Source organism: Atta colombica, unplaced genomic scaffold (genome assembly GCF_001594045.1).
Source record: "Atta colombica isolate Treedump-2 unplaced genomic scaffold, Acol1.0 scaffold136, whole genome shotgun sequence".
NCBI lineage: Eukaryota > Metazoa > Arthropoda > Insecta > Hymenoptera > Formicidae > Atta > Atta colombica.
The window spans coordinates 510,213-517,432 of NW_017259224.1; positions in this window are offsets into that span (position 1 = coordinate 510,213).

Genomic DNA, 7,220 nt, shown 5'->3' on the forward strand with positions numbered 1-7,220 from the left:
AAAAAATTAAATAACGATTAACAAGATATTTAGTACTTTTAACTATATTTAGCACAAATTGTTTCACGCTATTAAGAAAATTTGCATATATGTATCTTTATATGTACAGAACATGTGTATATAGAATGTTTTATCAACACTTAAGAATAATTATTAAAAAGAACAACGAAAATTGAGACATAATGTTGGAAAATCAAAAATAGCCCACGGGAATAATTATTAATTACGTTTAAAAGAACCAAGCAAGTAATATAGGATTGTGCCAGAGATGCCAGAAAGCAAAACGCGAAATTTACGGCGGTGTCTGTTTGTAAAAATCATGTAAAATACGAATAATTGAATAAACCGTGAATATTTTTCATACCCGATAGTAGAATATTCGCCCGGCGTACAGCGAGCAGTGAGGGGAATGGTAACACGAGGTAGGGAGGGGGAGCCGTGCGGCGCGGTGGTTGGCTACGTCATCACTTCGGCATTCGCTCGGCGATCTCGAAGGGAGGCGGACGTGTTTACGAGTCGCTCCGGATGGCGCATTAATTAATAGGAATTAGATATCTACGAACACGAATTACATAAGGTTGCCTAAACCTAAGGAGTATACTAAGGGTTAATAGGTTGTATTGCACGTTTTATTCTTTATTTCTTAGTTTCATTACTCACGTACACAGCTCATGAATATTTCAAATATTTCGTGTGTTCTCAGATGTACGGTAATTAACAATAAAAATGAGATTTTTATTGTTAGATGCTTGCTATTTATACATATTATTCTATTTATTGGCAATTGTTTTATAATTTGAAATAAATTTTTGCATTCAATCTTCATTTAAAGGATGTATGATATTATTAATCTTTATTTAATTGTACAAAAAAGATTGATTCAATCAAAATTGAGATATAATTTTATCAAAAGCATTTCATGTGAATAATTATGTAAGAAAAACCACGCTAATAAGAATCTCTTTTTACTTCTTGCCTTTTTTGTCAGCACATTATAATTGATACGAAATATTTAAAATTATAAACTAAATGTCGAATATGTTCCTCGGTATATCGCAATATAATTATGATATCACATTAAATTCTTTCGCTGCTAAAACTAGAAATAATTGTTTTATTAACCGAAGAACATTAAAAATGTAAAGAATATATTTAACAATATATTCTATTCGTATTTTACTTATTCGTAATATTCGTTATTATTTCGAAAGTTAGACGGTTGGCGCGTGACCTTGAGGCGTGGATGGTACGGGGTGGCACGAGGCGGCGCGTCATGTTTACGCGTAGTTACGGCACAGTCATTCCCTTACCGAAATTCGTAGAAGCAAGTAATCGTGTCGCATTCGGCTGTTTCACATTACTTTTTGAAATCTTATCGTAAAGAATGTCAAATATAATACGAAAAGTTGTACTTTATGAATAATTAATCATACTAGTAATCGTATTATGTGAATATTCAACATAAAATACAACATTTCGTATTATATCTAGCAGTTTTTGCGATTATTATATGTTTCGAAAAGAAATGTGAAGAGCGGCCGCGACGCGACTACTTCGTCGTACGAACGGATATCACACGAGTTACAAAAAAGTAATTTAATATGAATAATACTCTCATACAAATAACACGATTCCTACTTTCAGAATTACTTTCAGAATTAATTTTAAAATTTAATTATATTTTTTTTTGTGCACCTTCCGTTACACGATCCGTTTAAGAATAACTCTTTGAAACTATTATTATCGAAACTATTATTAGAATAAAAGAAACATTTCTCTTTTTTATTAAATAGCCCATTTCATTGATTCTATTCGTATCTTACAGACATCTATAAATAAATCATCTATAAATAAAAGATTCGACCCTTTTATCTATACATTACATTTTTCAGATTATCTTGCCTCTCACGGGTATGACATGGTGGGAGAACTTAGTACCCAGAGGATATTTATACGAAAAGAACGGTTTTTCTCAAATCTAAAAATTTTCAGAATTTTCTGAATGATCTAGATAAATTTTTTGTAAAATCGTTCTCTTCATATAAAAATCCAATCCAGGGAAACTAACGTACCCTCGTCGCCGATTTATTTGAAAATGAACGAACCGCAGCCGGTTCGTCGCGTCGCGCGTTTGTTTCGGGAGTGCCGTTCAAGTTATCGTCCGCGCGCGATAGTCAATTATTCGCGAGTGTTTTACGCGAGTTTCCAGTGCGAGAGGATGTCAGTCCAACTCTGAGAGGAGGAGGAGGTCTGGAAGGGGCATCGGGCACCGGCGGAGCAACCTTGCGGTAAATATTTTTTGCTTTTGTAAAATCAATATCTTTTTTCTATTTATTCGCTTTATTTTACAACGACTTAAAAATAATATTGTAATTAGAAAAAAAGAATTATCTTAAAATTATTTTGAAATTTTATAAATATCTACATATTTTTAAGATTTTTTTAGAAAATGCTCGAGAAAAAATGTTTATATATAATTATATAAAATTATATAAAATTGTATATATTTATATATAAAATTGACATATTTTATATACAATTATATATGTAATATGTATATCAGATAACATTTTTTCGAGTATATAATTATTTTTATAAATTTGTAACTGAATGGTAAATTAAAAAATTCGAATAAATTAAAAATTTCGCTTGTAAAAATATTTTGAAAATTACGTGATTATTTTCAAAAGAATTACGTTTATTAAATATTTTTAAAAATTAAATATTTTGAAAATATTAATTGATTTTTTCTGTTTTAATTTAGATTTTATATTCTTTTTGTTACAGAATCATCGTAGCGACGTTGCAGATGAAACTCCGCTGTTGCGCATCAAATTGGTGAGTGATGAATTAATGTTTTTATTGAGGTAACGAATGCGTGGTGATTTTATTAATATGTCTGTAGATGCACATATGTATGCATTAATTTAATAAAAATGTATATTTTTTATAAATGTATGTATAGCGTTCCATGCATCCGTTGCCTTAAAGTGGATAAGTTAGAACAGATTAGGATAAATTTAATCCTGGATGCTTCTTCTTATGATTTTTATTGTACATGCACTGTAAAATTTATAATATCATATTACTTAATTTGAGTTATTTTTAATCCTTCGTATAAGTCGCCACTGCTCTTATTATTCAGTCTCTCATTAATTTAAATAAAACAATAAAGTAGAACTATTTCATTCGAAGAAAACATTGTTAAGACTCAAATTTTGTTTATAATTCATACGTTAACGCGAATATACGCACGCACGCACGCACGCACTCACGCACACATACTGAGAAAAAATATAGTTAATTTTAATAAATACTTAGTTCAGTACTGCCAATTAAACAAATATTTACTTACAGTAAGTAAATATTTATATTCAATAAAAAAAATGATTGTTAAATCAAATTAATATTTCTTGTATAAATGTATTTTCATATTTAATTAATATTTAGTTAGCAGTATTCAATTAAATATTTATTCAATTTATTGACTATTATATTTTTTTTTCAGAGTATGTGTGTGTGGGTGTGTGTGTGTATAATAATAAGTAATTTAAGCTGAGTTGTATGTAATTCAATTCGATTTTGATACCAAATAATTCAATCTAATATATGATAAAGATTGATTCGATATCGGTTTTTTAAATATGTTTTACATTAAAATGTAAATAAGATAATTGTATTGATAACGCTCGTGTGCAGATAAAGCGAACTAAACTGATTCGAAAAGTCCTTTACCAAGCAATTTTCGCAATAATAACAAGATATTAATTATTAAATAGTGCCGAAATTGAAGATCAACATTCGCCACTATTTAATAATTAATATCTGCGATCATCTATTAATTATACTATCAATTTTACAGATAATAGCAAAAATTGTTTGTTCTTCTCTTATAGAGCTCTAAGAATTTTTTATCAACTTTTTAATATTGCATTTTTTCATTGGCAACTATTTTCACCAACATGTGAGAAAATACGATTATAATACGAAATACGATATTAAAAAATTCTGAAAAAAATTTCAGAACTTTATAAGGAGAAAATAAATAATTTTTGTCTCTTGTTTTTCTATAAAATTTTTCTGACTGATGATATTTGAGTAAAAAATTGAAAATCAATTTTCAGCGATTATATTAATATCTTGTTAACTATTGCGAAAATTGCAAAATGCAAGACTTTTCGACTCAATTTAGTTCGCTGTCTACAATTATTGTCAGCAGAATTATCAACATTTTATATATTACGTCTTAACGCACTTGGAAGTAAAAACAAAAATTAATAAGTCTTCGTATTTTAAACATTTTATAAACTTAATGAAGTCTTCGTATTTTTTAAATAAATAAAATACAATAAATTAAAAAATATAAAGAATATATGTATATGAAAAGTAATTAGAGTAAATGAAATTGTTTTTTTGTCTATAAATATTATAATATAAAACAGTGCTTGTTATAGTATAATAAGTATAGTTTTATTATTCTTTCTACCTATATTCTATTTTCAAATATTCATTCAGGATTAAATTTTATTTAGTTGGTGCAGAGAAAAGCAATATATTTACACACACACACACACACACACACACACACCCACACACACACACACACACACACACACACTCACACATATAATACATATTGTTTTCAAAGATATTCTTTGTATTGTTATACAATTTATTAATCTCATTTTTTTATAAAAAATATTTTACGATTATTAATTGTTACTATAATTTACCTTTAAATTGTACTAAATGCACCTACCTTAGCCTAAACTTTTATACCTTATCCATATGTAGTAACTGGATTATACCAGTCAAAGTAGTAACATGATGTAAGATCCAATATGTAGGTACATTGTGTCAAGAAATAAAAGAATTTTATCTCATAATTATTTTAAAATCATGTTCAGAATTTTGCATCTCTTAAAATACTTAATTTTGAAATAATAAATTATACGAAAAATGATTGTAATAATTTAAATATAAACGATATATTTATTAATGTAAGGGAAAATTATCCCTCCCCCCCTCTTTTGGATTTTACATTATTCATCTGAATTTCTTATCTCTCTGCATGCTTTGAGATGAGATTCAGCAACGAAATCGTTCGAATCGTTAAAAATATGTACATGGGCCTTGAATTTGTTGAATGGAAATCGATTTAGTAATTTTTGGTTAATTTTCAAATTAAAGTTTTTTTCATTATATTGTAATGTTTATAAAAAATTAATAAATTTAATATAGCTTCATAATATTTAAGACTTTAAAAATAAAAAAACGTTGTTAATTTAAAGATTTTTTTTAATTTAGATTTATTTTTAATCGAATATTTATATTTTTAATTTCGAATAAATGTGAATAGAGAATAGACGCGAATAGAGAATAGATGCAAAATTTATTCATTAATTATTAGCATTATTATTAATAATTGTCCATATTAATATTTAGTTAAATTTCATTGATTCATATAATTGCCCTTTCACAACGCGTTCGTGTTTCGCGCATACAAAAGCGTAAAATTTTACGCTTATTGCTGGCGATGTTAGTCGGCAGCAATCGGCAACAAAAAGGAATATTTCTCCTTGTTGTTGATTTTTGGCATGTGAAGCCAGAATATTGGCCGGGAGCAACGAAAGGTGAGTTCAATCTGGCCAGAAGAAAGAAGAAGATCCATATGAAGTAGATGTTTAAGGCCATTACACATAAAATGACATAAGTTGCATAACCGTAACATAAGGCCGATAAACTAAGCATCTTATGTAAATCAATATGGCGACATTATACTGGATGCTCATTGCAGCAGTCTTATGTTATGCTTCTGCTTTATTATGCATTTTATGTGCGATAGACTTAACACCTAATCTAAAAGCCGCAGCACAGACTTTTGCATAACGCATAACGCATAGTGCATAAGCGAATCAATTAATCAAAATCTTTTCTTTTCTCTCCATTCCATGGAAAAAAAAAATTTCGATTAATTAATTCCCTTATGCACTATACATTATGCGTTATGCAAGAGTCTGTACTGCGGCCATAAGTTTTTTGAAAGATAAATGAAGATAAACTGAATATTCGGGAGGGACTTGCTCGCAAATTGCGAGTTCTTACATTTTTTGAATTAATGTTTATTTAAAATACAGAAATAATCAACAAACAACAACAATGCTAATAAGAATTAACGTGGATAATCAAGCACAAGTTTTACAAATTTAAAAAAATTTTTAATCTACAAAACTTGCGCTTGATTATCCGCGCTCTCATTAGTCCTACTACTTTGTTAATTTTTTTGTATTTTAAAGATATAAGTCTGTTTTAATTATTATGATTATTGCTCATTTATTTAATATGATCGCGATTAGATTATTTTGATCAATTTATCGCAGTACGCATAGGACATGGTTAGGCTGCTGTCTCCAGCAGGGAAAGCATCTTTGTGACTGTTGTAAAATTTTTTAAAATGATTGATTTATACATTTAAATCTATAATGAACCAAAAGCAAGAACTAATCATATTAAAAAATTTTACAACAGTTGCAAAACTGCTTTCTTTGCTGAACGCCATTACGTATATACGCTTAATGTAATATTCGCAATGATGTTATATATTAATGAAGTAATGTAGGTAGAAATATACAGACAGAGATAGGATACGCGAATAGACATGAAATAAACAGGTAGGTAGAACAAGTATATGGATAGGTAGGGACTGTATAGGTAGAGACAATAAGTGTGGATAAATTGAAAAATTAAATTATTACAAATAAAATAACACTTAAATAGATTTCGCGATCGGGTAATTAAATTTTATTAAAAAAATAAATATAATTAAACTAAAAAAATATCACATAATAAATCTCCAGTAAATTATATAATATGTAGGTAAGGATACATAGACATTATGTGTACATACTTGATAATTGAAAAAAAGAGAGAGAGAGATTAAAAATTAAATAAAAATTTAAATTAATCTTAAATTTTATTTAATTATCAGCATCCCGTTCCAATTATCAAATATGAAAAAATAAACCAAATTATATATAATTTTAAATTTCATTGAATTTTCAGCTCTCCTGAAATTAAACTTAATATCTTATAAAATTCTATACATATAAATATACGCGTTAATATTATAATGCGTTAATATTGTAATTAATTTTGTGCTGTAAATAAATGTATGTATAATAATATTAGATATGTAATATAAAATTTATGTAAACTATGTC